Below are 12,585 nucleotides of genomic sequence, written 5' to 3'. Positions count from 1 at the left end.
GCGCGCGGCGCGCGGGGCCGAGGGGCGGGCTCCCGGCGGCGCGGGCTCCCGGCGGCGCGCTCCGCTCGCTTCGTGAGGGCTGCGCGCGCCCGCGGGGCGCCGGGCCGGGGACGCGGATCGCGCGGGTCCGCGGGCTGGGCCCGGGCAGAGCGCGGGCGACGGGAGGCGGCGTGGTCCCCGGTGGAGCCGCCTGGGAAGGAAGCCGGCGCACAACGAGATGGTTGGGTTTGGATTGTTGTACTTTTTTTTTTGTTCGTTGCATTTTTAGGAACAAAAAAAAAAGCCCAACCCTTCACACCGCTTCATCTGCATCTGTCACGACCAGCAGCTCGGCCTCAGCGGCTTGGGGGAGACGGAGACGGCTGTCCGCCTGCACCCCACAACCCGGGGTGCGTGGGATGGGCACTTGCGCTGGGACCAACGCCAGGGCTGTAGCCAAGGGCTCCAGCCAGAGCACAGTCAAAATAGTTAACTATTGCCGCCCCCGCCCTCACCATCTATTTCTTTGCAGGCTTTAGGCTGAACACGAGAGACCCAATTCAAGGTTTCTTTTTAGGAAAAACACCACTGCCCTTTCCTTTGGAGAGAAAGAACTTAAATACAATTAGCCGCTAGCCTGACTCAGTATTCTGACGTCCAGCCCCCTATATAGGGCCCTTCTCTAATAGCAAAGGCGTTAAGCACTTACAAACGAGCAATTACAAGATTACAAAGGTGAAAGAATGGCTTCTCCCAAACTTGCAGCCTTGAGGGATGTGAACCAAGGACAAAAATCACAGAATATGCCCTGGGGTTGAGTTCACCCCCATTTGAGGAAGTCTGTGCTTTGGAAGTAGAATTCCTGGGGGAAAGGATTGGTACTTGGGCCCAGTCACTAATACTGCTTAGCTCAATTGCTATAAAAACTCCTCCCCACTCCCTTCTAAGATATCCAGTTCCTGACCATGCTTGGGTCCCATAAAACCCAGTTTTGTGTGTATCTCTGTTAAACCCAATTTTGCCTTTGAAGAAGATGTTGCCGTCAAATATAGTCACAATCTGAAAGTTGAGAAATATGATTTATTCAGTGGGAATTTTTCGGACTTCAAGCCTGGGAGACAGCATCTCAAGTGACCCTGAGAGAACTGCTGGGGGTGGGGACGGGTAGGGAGGTCAAGTTATATAGAAGTTTGCAACAAGAGGCAGGTAGTCTGAACATCGAAAGAATTTTTGTGAATTAAAGAAAACCAGATATACCTCAAGGAATTTAGTGTTTTCTATGTACCAGAAGATACAAGCGTCTGGGCTCACTGAAATCATTCTTTTCATATGCATCTCAGCTATCTGGGGCCATATCCTGTTTTTTTCTCAGTGCTCACCATAGGGAACAGCTGCAGCCTAATGGCTGCCCTGAAGCAGGTATTATTTTCCTTCCTGGTGGCCCTGAATGGCTGGAATCACTGATGACTGTGACATCCTTGTTTATTGATATGGCAGGAAATACTCCATTTCTCAAAATAGTTCCTATATTTATGGCATTTTGTCTTCATAAAAACACTGTGGAATGGCTATTGTGATCTGCAACCTATAGATGAGGAAACGGATGAAGTGATATTTCCAAGACAAAAAACAGGCAGAACAGACTCTGAAGTCAGATTCCAGGTACACAGTCTTTCTATAGCAAGGTAACTGTCAGTACGAAAACTGCATCCCAGTCTCCTACTAAATAAGTGTTATTTAAAAAACACCTGTTTGTATAAACATTTTGAATTACCCTAATATTAAAATGATACAGGAGTGAAAGGTTATTAATTCATAAATCAGAAATTAGCCTTATGTAATTATGTGATACTTATGTGTATCTGGTTGGTGGTGGTGATGGTGGTGATTTAGTCGCTAAGTCATCTCGGACTCTTGCGACCCCATGGGCTGTAGCCCGCCAAGCTCCTCTGTCCTTGGGATTCTCCAGGCAAGAATATTGGAGTGGATTGCCATTTCCTTCTCTAGGGGATCTTCCCACCCAGGAATTGAACCTGGGTTTCCTGCATTGCAGGCAGATTCTTTACCAACTGAGCTGTGAGGTAATCCCTCTGGTTGGTGGTAGATATTAATAAATAAACTTCTGGCCAACTAAAGGAACACATTGGTTAAATCTGCATAGAAATGCCTAGTTTTAAAAATTAACTACTATGAAAATGTTGTGTATTAAACTCTCAAGTGTAGAAAAATAGGGAAGGAAGAATAACCTGTTTTCCTTCCCATGGCCCTAATTTTGTAAAATAGACAATCAGGGAATCACCACATATAGTACTACTAGAAAAAGAGAATTACTGTTGGATTAAAACCTACATTCAAAGCTCCGTCCTTCCTGGAAGAGCACAATGTAACTAGATCTCATTGGAGATAGCACTAAGGGATTGTCAAAATGTTTGTCACCCTGGAATTTCCTTCTATTGACTGTTCTTCAAATAAATAGACTAAGCTTAAGATTGGAATTCTTATGTTAGCATAGCAAGTGAGATAGAGTCTTATGTAGGTTGATCTTTCATGAAAAAAAAAAAGTATTTTTACAGGTAGAATTCCTTTTTTCTTTTTTTTCTTTTTTTTAGTATTTTTATTTATTATTTACTTTTGGCTGTCTTCGGTCTTCGTTGCTGCATGGGCTTTCTCTCGTTGCAGTTGAGTGGAAGCTATTCTCTGGTGGCAGTGTGCAGGCCTGAGGTGCTTCTCTTGTGGAGCTGGGGCTGTTGGCACACGGGTTCAGTAGTTGTGGTACATGGGGCTAGGTGCCCTGCAGCTCATGAGGTCTTCCTGGACCAGGGCTCAAACCCATGTCCCCTGCATTGGCATGTGGATTCTTAACCACTGGACCACCAGAGAAGTCCCTAGAGTTTCTAATGTTATATATTTGAAATATATATATATTCTTATTGTTTGTGATTTATTTCATGCTGTTGCTTTTGTCCTGAGCCTTGGCAAAGTTAAAATTCACCAGCATTCCTTATACCTATCAAGACACATGATCAGATGTTAGATAACGAAAGAGACAGCACCAAATTTGGTGTACATCGAAGTGTAAGCTGTCAAGAGCTGGGAACATCTAATAATTAAGACTGGAGCAGTTATGTGCAGGAGAGGGGCACTGGTGAGCCTCCTTGGATATACTGGACCATTTCAATACTGTTCTATCCTTCACTTCCCAACAGCCGCCAAAGTCATGAATGCAAGCCCCAACATTCCCCAGCAAGAATTCCTGGCAATATAAGGCACTGATATGGCAAGGTGTAGCAAAAAGAGCAGTGACTTTGGAATCAGTTCTGCCTCCACACTCGAGCTCTGCATATACAAGTTGTTCAAATTACTAAGCATCCCTAAGCCTCAGTTTTCTCTTCTGTAAAATGGGGGTCACGTTTCACTTGATTGGGAAAATTAGATAATGTACAAAGCAACCAGCATGGTATCTGACATAGAAGTGCTTAATAAACAGTTGCTACTGCCGTATGGAAGAAGAAAACCGTGCCAGTCTTGAATAACAGTTACTTTGGATTTGTGAGCGTCAAGCACAACAATCTTAAGCAGAGGTAAACTGCCTATACAGTAGAGGAAAGTAAAGCATTAGTTGCTCAGTTGTGTCCGGCTCTTTGAGGAAGCTGGCACCATAATTTCTGCTTTTTTACACCCAGTCCAGGATGGCCTTTTAAAGTCACAGGTCCTTCCACTGCTGTATCTTCTTCCTTGTGCTTAGGGGAAGGAGAAGAAAAAGAAAAAAACATCTCACTTAATGAAACGAAGACTCTGCAGTGTTTTTTTAAAGCTTTATAATTTCAGTGAAATTGTTGGAACATCCAAAACATTTCATTAAAAGGAAAAAAAAAAATCTACCTGTAAACATACATCTATCACCAAAAACAGAAACTTACCCAAGACTTGGGTGAAATTAAAGGAACTAGTCCTTGGTTGGAAGAGAATTCCAGGCTCCATGTATTTCAATTGCACAATGAAGATCGTGCATTAAATGGAGCAAACAGCAAGACCAGTTAGCTTTGGGAGAGAACGAGTGACACTTAAGCAACAGTAAACTTAGCCTTTAGGTGTGCCTTTATCTTTAGATGGAAAGATAATTTATAAGAATAAAGGAAAATGTCAGAAGTAATTAAGATGATATTAACATTTATGGGCTTCCCTGGTAGCTCAGTTGGAAAAGAATCCACCTGCAATGCAGGAGACCCTGGTTTGATTCCTGGGTCGGGAAGATCCACTGGAGAGGTGATAGGCTACCCACTCCAATATTCTTGGGCTTTCCTGGTGGCTCAACTAGTAAAAAACCTGCCTGCAATGCAGGAGACCTGGGTTCGATCCTGGTTGGGAAGACACTGGAGAAGGGAAAGGCTACCCACTCCAGTATTCTGGCCTGGAGAATTCCATGGACTATATAGTCCATGGGGTTGCAAGCAGTCAGAAAGTCAGCAACTTTCACTTTATAATTTTATACTCAGGACTGTGCTGGGCACCAAAGATAGTAAATGAGGAATTTCCCATTGGTTGAAGACACTACTCTTAAAAGCATGAACTAGTGTAGTGGCTGCTTAAGAGCCAATGTATAGTAATAGTGGCTGCTTAAGAGCCAAGACTTCCCTGGTGGCTTAGATGGTAAAGTGTCTGCCTGCAATGGGGGAGACCCGGGTTCGATCCCTGGGTTGGGAAGATCTCCTGGAGAAGGAAATGGCAACCCATTCCAGTATTCTTGCCTGAAGAATCCCACGGATGGAGGAGCCTGGTAGGCTACAGTCCATGGGGTCGCAAAGAGTCGGACACGACTGAGTGACTTCACCTTCACTTTCTTTCAAGAGCCAATATAAGTGGTGAAGGCAAGATCAGAGGAAGGCCTGGAAGCATCATAAAGATTTCACAGGGGAGGTGGGAGTCCAACAGAACCTTTAAAGATCACAGGATTTGAAGATGAGAAAGAGGAAGAGCATTAGAGGTAAGGAACCCAGTTCAGGGTGACAATGAACTTCACTGATACTAAGTCAGTGAGGGGCATGGCTTAGTTTGGGGAAAAAAAAAATTCTGAGGCCAAATTGTGGAATGTTTTGATGTCAAGAGTTGAACTTCATTCTGTAGGAAATTGGAAGCCACTGGATAATAGTATATGGCACTAACAAGATGAAAGCAGAATTGTAGGAAGACCCATCTGATAACAGGAGCCAAGACCTAAGGTAGAAGAAGTTTCCTTTATTTTAATACTTTTGAGGTTATTGAAAATTATAGATGTTTTTAAAATGCAGTCGGGTACAACTGAGTGACTAAACAACAACAACAATGTATATAAAAGTACAACGTATGTTTAAAAAAAAAGGAAAGTACAACATGTGAGTCTAGGTTAAATCCCATTGAACCATTTAATTTCAAATATATTGCTTATTAAAGTTCTCAATTTGTAAATAAAATGGAAGAAGAATTAACCATGACAAATATCCTCCTAAAGTCCTCTGAGGGGAAATTATATGTGTATATATATATATTTACATATCAATTCTATATAATTTATCTTACTATAATGACCTTAACTATATTGTATGACTGATGTTAGTATATTGCTTAAATATTAATTACACTTTAGAGTGCGTCCACACTAGAGCTTTAAAAATCATTACTTGGAAGTGTAATGCTCTGTTTTGATATTTTAACAATGATTACATTCAATTATGTTAATTTTTTCTAAATTTAATTCCCATACATGTAGAATTTTTTTCTTGAGAAAGAGTCATTTTATGGGGGCCTTAAGAAATGATTCATTCAGGTAAATATTTGCAGTTTTTAAGAGAATTTGATTTGCAGAAACTGTTCAGTTTGGAATATCTGTGTTGAGTTCATTAATCATCATGTGCTCTAGTTTTCTCTTGAAAATGTCAGTTATAATAAGAAATTTTATAATTTCAATTTAGGAAACTACTCTCACTCTGTTTTATGAGACATTTTTAGAATATTTCTTCCACAAATAAGGGTACAATAGTTTTATATTATAGTTTTAAATAACTGGTAGATTTCTATACTTCCAAAACACTTTCTTTATCTCAAGTAAAGGCAGTAGTACATCTCATAGAACTTTGGCTCTGAAGATCTAAACTTATCAGATACCTACCCATACAGCACTGCATGAGAAATACATGCTTCTGTTTTTTAACAAGTCCAGTTGAGTCTCTCTGATGTCAAAGCATGTGGTAATAGATGCCTTGTCAAAAATGTATTTATCTTATTGGAGTTTCCCTAGTGGCTCAGTGGTAAAGAATCCACCTGTCAATGCAGGAGGCAGGGGCTCGAGCCCTGATCCGGGAAGATCCCACGTGCCATGGAACAGCTAAGCCCGTGCGCCACAACTACTGAGCCCGTGCCCCGGAGCCCGGGACCACAACTACGGAAGCCCAGGCACCCAGAGCCCGTGCTCTGCAACAAGAGAAGCCACCTCAGTGAGAAGCCCGCACATCACAGCTAGAGAGAAACCCACGCAGCAAGGAAGACCCAGCACAGCCAAAAATAAATAAATACAATTATTGTAAATATATATATTTATCTTATAATGGTCTTGTTTACAACACTATTCTGGTTGTGGCTAGAATGTGGCCAGGTCTCTGGGAGCTTGCGCTGGATCTAAAGCAGCCCACACTCCCCCCAGTCACGGCGAAAGACACAGACAATCCAGAAGATGCATGAGACTTGTCAAACAGTATGAGCCCAGGGTGGGCATTCAGGGAAGGTCACGGACCTCTGGGTTGTGAAATTCAACAGACAGTTTTTTCAATTCTCATTTGTTTTGCTCTCTTGGCAGTTCTCACTGACTCTTCCTTAAAAAGCCCTCTTTCCCTGGCCTTTAGTAACATCACATTCACACCAAGTTTTTCTTTTTCTGGCTCAGGGACTCCTGCTGGGTTGTCCTTTTGTATCCAGAATGTAAGTTCTAGAATCCTTTGAACATTCAGGTTCAGGACACTCTCCAGACTTCAGCTATCATCTAATGACTCTCACATTCCCCGCCAAGCAGAGATCACAAACCAATAACCCGCAGTCACATCCTTTTTAAATTTATATACACTTTAGGGAGGCATGGCCCTTTTTCCTCTCCCACAGTCCTTCCTCTCTGCAAGCGTTTGAGTTAGCCCTTGTGTTGCTCAAGGTTCCTCTTGTTCTTCCAGATTCACAGCTCCTGCTCCCACAGTTCCTTGTCTCCCTAACAAACGCCCCTCACTGGGCCCCACATTCCTCCTCCTTGTTCTCATCCTTCAAGCACAGCAAAACTGACACATCCCAGGTTCGCTTTCCAAGATTTTCCAGGCCAATGTCAGATCCCTCTTTTTTTTTAATCAAATTTACTTATTTTTGGCCGCACAGGGTCTTCATTGGTGTGCATGGGCTTTCTTTTAGTTGCGGTGAGCATGGGTTACTCTCCATTGCAGAGTGGGGTTCCTCCACAAGAAAAGCCACTGCGATGAGAACCTGAGCACCACAATTAGAGTAGCCCTTACTCACAACTAGAGAAAAGCACTCACAGGAACGAAGACCCAGCATAGCCAAAATTTTTAAAAACAAAATTTTTTTTTTTAAGTTGTATCACAATATACAAGGATGAATATTTTAAATATAACATTTCAATCATAGAAATACATGCTGTCAACTGCTAGTTGGGGATGAAACTTTCCAATCTGTCTTCCTCCTTTCCCCAGGAAGGGGTTATGATGAGGGGTGAGAGCTGAGTTGCTCAAGAGGCCTTGCCTGGCCTGGAATCCAGAATTTTCTATTCATCAGCAGTGGCACATTTAACAAATTACTTATTCTGGTCTTCAGTTTCCTCATATGTAAAACAGAGGTAATCACAGTCCCTATTTCATAAAGTCATTCAAGTGTAAATTAAGGCCATGCCTGGGAAGCACTTGGCTAGTACGGTGAAGCGCAGTGCCAGATGTGTTCAGTTAGTGTCTACATCATTGTTGTCATCTTTATTATTGCGGATATGAATCTAGACATCTCTGTCTCTTCCTATAATGAAAGTGTTACATATAACCAGGGCCAGCTCAGAGTAGGGGAGGCTGACGGGTTTTCTGCCCCCTCCCAGTTGTGTGCCAATGAACAGTTAACATTCAGCTTTGGGCAAGGGTGGGGGGTGGAGAGCCATACTTTGTACTGTTTGCCATTTTCCATGTTGTAAATTCTCCCACCATGGCTGATTTCAAGCTATCAACGTGAGTTCAGTGAACTCACATTGAGAAGAGTTATCAGAATTGGAAAGAGTTATCAGAAGAGTTCGGGAGAGTTATCAGAATCAGCTCTCAAGTCCCATGAGCCTGCTTCAACACACCCCAAAGAGAATTTCTTATCTTTTCTGCTGCCTCTTTGTTCACTGCTGAAACTAGGATCTGATCTATCTCAGGCAGAGGACTAGACATACCTATCTGATGGGCTCCTGCAGAGGTAAGAGTTTATTTATGCCTGGAAGATAGAAGAAGTCTTCAGATCTGAAACCCAAAGCAGGGCTCAGACCCAACTTACCAGGGTGCTCATAGCAAATGACAGTTTCTCATTTGTGAGGTTCCCTTTGTCCCTGGGAGATCTTGGGTGTGAGTGTGGATGTGGCTACAGTCTAGGGTTATATACTGTTTTCTCTGGTCATGTGGCTATACTGCCTTCTTAAGAGCATCGGCACCTTACCTATTTTTTTTCTTTATTATTTACTTTTATTTTTAGCTGTACTAGGTCTTCATTGTTGCTCGAAGACTTTTGCTAGTTATGGCAAGTGGGGACTATTCTCTAGTTGTGGTGTGTGGGCTTCTCATTGCAGTGGCTTCTCTTCTTGAAGAGCATGGTCTAGAGTGCGGGCTCAGACAAGTTTAGTTGCCCCAAGGCATATGGGATCTTCCCAGACCAGGGATCAAACCCATGTCCCCTGCATTGACAGGTGCATTCTTTTTTTTTTTTTTTTTTGACAGGTGCATTCTTAACCACTGGATCACCAGGGAAGTCCCACCTTACCTATTTTTAACTTGTAGTATTTTGCATTGCACTCTTTCTATTGATACTTAAGATGTTCAGGTAATCATTTTGTCATCTTTCCACAGTTTTAGAGATACCTTCTGATGGCTGCATAATTCCATTAATACACCTAACTGTTGAGTTTATCAAAGGAAACAGAACCAGGAGGCAAAAACCAGGAAAAGGAACATAGATGGAAGAAAAAAGAATCTCAACAACTGAGTATAGTCATAACTCTTGACAAGAAAAGTAAGTTGAGCTCTGAAAAATAACCATCAAATCTTACAATTAGGTTTCTAACGCTTTCAGGAAAAGAAGGTTCATCTCTGGACGAGGGGCAGAGGTGGGTAGGAAGAGAGTAAAGTGCCTTACCTCGTGTAGAAGGCACAGTGGAGAAACCAAGGCTGGAGTGGTTCACTGACCTGCTCAGGGGCACTCAGGGCAGATCGCCCAGGCCAGGCTTCACTCTACCGTAGTCGGGAGTGAATGAGAATTAAGGAAGTGGAGAGAGGAGGTATGAACGAGTCTTTCTGGAAGCAAGATGGGGAAAGAAGAGAAAGAGCAATAACTGAATAGAGTATAGGGACACGGAATCACTGCTTTTCAATAATAAATATGGGGCTCACTGGGGCTTCCCAGGTGGCGCTAGTGGTAAAGAACCTGCCTGCCAAGTCAGGAGATATAAGAGACATGGGTTTGATCCCTGGGTCAGGAAGATCCCTTGGAGGAGGGCATGGCAACCTATTTCAGTATTCTTGCCTGGAAAATTCCATGGATGGAGGAGCCTGGCAGACTACAGTCCGTAGGGTCATACAGAATCGGAGACGACTGAAGTGACATAGCACACACAGCATGCATAGGGCTCACTTCCTCCTAAGTTGCATTGAAAAAGATCCCAGTGAGAGCAGGGCCAGATGCAGACAGACCACAGAACCCTAAACCCTGTCCTGGAGATTTGTCTGTATTGGAAATCTCACACTGATTGTCTTTGCTCCATCAGAGCCTCCTTGGATCCATCCCTCCTTTGACAGCTGAGGCCCAGACGTGAGATGACAAAAGGCATTTCTTAACATCTCGTGGCACAACCAAGTCAAAGCCAGAAGGTTTGAATGGCTTTTCTCAAGGCAAGAGCAATGTTTCCTGACCTCGCCAGTCACAGAAACTGTCCCAGACCCTCATTTAAATATACAGAAGGTCAAGAGATTTGGATTCAGGTCTATGTTGGTAGAGGATGGGAGCGGGTATCTGAGAGTAAAGTCAGTTATCCTTAAATTCTGGCAGTTTGGGGTATCACTGTACTGGCAAGTAACAAAGAGAAATAAACACAGTAGCATAAACCCCCATGGTTCAGCTCACAAGAAAAGGCTTACTCATAACCAGGCTGGGGATCCTCACCCTGCCTCTGTGGTCTGATGCTATCTTGGCACATGCTGGCTTAATCTCCAGCCCAATCTGGGCACAACAGAGGGAGGTCCGTTGCCAAAATTATAAAGTGGCAGGAGAGGAGGGAAACGGGGCTGCTTCTCTTCTTAATCTGTTTGGAATTGACTTTTAGTTCCTAACCAGCACACCAATCCAGACAAGGCCCGTCCTTGCCTCCCTTGGGTTTCCCTGGTTGCTCAGCAGGTAAAGAATCTGCCTGCAGTGCAGGAGACCCAGATTTGATCCCTGGGTTGGGAAGATCCCCTGGAGAAGGGAATGGCAACCCACTCCGGTATTCTTGCCTGGAGAATACCTTGGACAGAGGAGCCCAGAAGGCTACAGGACATGGGGTCATAAAGAGTTGGACATGACTGGGCAACTAACACTGCTTACCTCCTCCCCTTCTTCTCTGTCCCTCCAGCAGGCACTGGTGGTGGCAGCCATCCCTCCTACAGGCTTCTCAGTCTCCGGGAGGGTGACCCTACATCTTTGTTTGCCTGGGAGAGTCCCAACCTACTCCTAAGAGCCCAGAGTTCTCTCAGGTTTGGGTTTGGTGTCCGCTTTTATATTCAAAAGGGCCCCAGTGTGGATGATAAATTCCATGTTCACGCTGCCTGTGAACAGAGCAAGAACAAAAACACAAGTGCATGGAAGCCAGAAGGAGTCTGCTAACAGTTTACAATGACTTCCATTTATCAAGCAAATCACTCTGCTCTCAGTCGTTTCAATTAATTTTCACAGCCACCCCATGAGGGAGCTCTGGGCACAGGGGTTTCTGCAGATGAGGAAAGTAATGGTTAAATGACTTGACCAGGGTCATCCAACTAGGAAGAGCAGAACTGGATTCAAACATCCATCTGTGTGACCGCAGCTTATGCTCTAAAAGGGGACTGCCTGCCTCCTCAGGCCATGGGGACACCCAGCCACCAATTTCTGAATGTGTTAAGAAACAGCACTTTACCCAGAAAGTTGGTCGGTTGGTTTCAACACTAAAGGAGCTCTCTGAGGTTTCCTATTTTTCATCTTACATTTGCAAGTAGAAATCTATTTCTGCAGCTGTGTGTATAATTCAGCTCTTGTTTCTGTAACCTAATTTGAGAGAACACGTCCAAAAGCAGCAATGACATCTACAAAAGCACAGTTTGACTCAAGTGGATCCAACCAATTTGCAAATGGAAAATAACACTGAAGAATAAGCTGTACATCACAAATGTGGTTGCTTCAAGTCATCCTTCGTGAAACTAAAGATGTAAGTGTAACCCAGAAAATGGTTCAGAATCTTTGCTTTACATATGCATAGTTTAATCTTCTAAACCCAGTTGCTCTCCCAGAAAAGACAACTTAAAGTTGCACCCTTTGCTTTCACCACCAGACTGTCTGCAGTTTCCCTTTCTTTTTTCCTTTTAAAAAAAAAAGGGCATTCTTTTTCATTTTTAATTCCAAAGCACTGCCTTTTAAAATATACACATATATATTTATTTATGTGGCTGCACCAGGTCATAGTTGTGGCACCTAGGATCTTTAGCTGTGACATGTGGGATCTTGTTCCTAGACCAAGGATCAAACCCCGGCCCCCTGCACGGGGAGCCCCGAGCCTTAACCACTGAGCCACCAGGGAAGTCCCAGCAAAAGCACTGCCTTAGTGCATTTTCTTTGGAAAAAAACAGACAAACTTCGATCAATACCCCAATTTCAGACCTGTACATTGTACATTGTTACTGGTCTGCTTTTGTCCTTCTGTTTTCTATCCACTACCCGCTAGCCTACGTATTTCTTTTTTTTTTTAATTGAAGTTTGGTTGGGTTACAATATTGTGTTAGCTTCAGGTGTACAGCCTAGTGTTTCGGTATTTTTGCAGATTATGCTTCATTACAGGTTATTACAATGTAATGCATAGCATCCTACATATTTCCTTGATTATTGTAAGCTCTGGACCGGAACAATTCGCCCAGCATTTAGAATAGTGCCCGGCATGTACGTAGTGCATGCTAAGTTGCTTCAGTCATGTCTGACTCTTTGTGACCCTATGGACTGTAACCCCCTAGACTCCTCTGTCCAAGGGATTCTCCAGGCAAGAATACTGGAGTGGTTTGCTATGCCCCTCTGCAGGGGATCTTCCTGACCCAGGGATCGAACCCATGTCTCCTGTGGCTCCTGCAT

At 43.5% G+C, this 12,585-nt stretch overlaps 1 long non-coding RNA gene across 2 annotated transcripts; it reads left to right on the top strand.

The window, feature by feature from the left end:
* Positions 1–278: 278 nt before the first annotated feature.
* On the top strand, positions 279–10,693 carry LOC133049132 (uncharacterized). Of its 2 annotated transcripts, XR_009691223.1 has the most exons (5): positions 279–389; positions 4,828–4,963; positions 5,104–5,198; positions 9,090–9,252; positions 10,004–10,693. It is a non-coding gene; the product is annotated as an uncharacterized LOC133049132 (long non-coding RNA). The 2 variants fall into 2 exon arrangements; XR_009691222.1 differs by lacking the exon at positions 279–389 and having other exon boundaries at positions 3,710–4,963.
* The last annotated feature ends 1,892 nt before the right edge of the window (positions 10,694–12,585 follow it).

The sequence above is a fragment of the Dama dama genome, chromosome 30 (assembly GCF_033118175.1).
Source record: "Dama dama isolate Ldn47 chromosome 30, ASM3311817v1, whole genome shotgun sequence".
Lineage (NCBI taxonomy): Eukaryota > Metazoa > Chordata > Mammalia > Artiodactyla > Cervidae > Dama > Dama dama.
The sequence above is the reverse complement of the archived record's forward strand: the minus strand, read 5'-3'. Positions and strand labels throughout refer to the sequence as shown.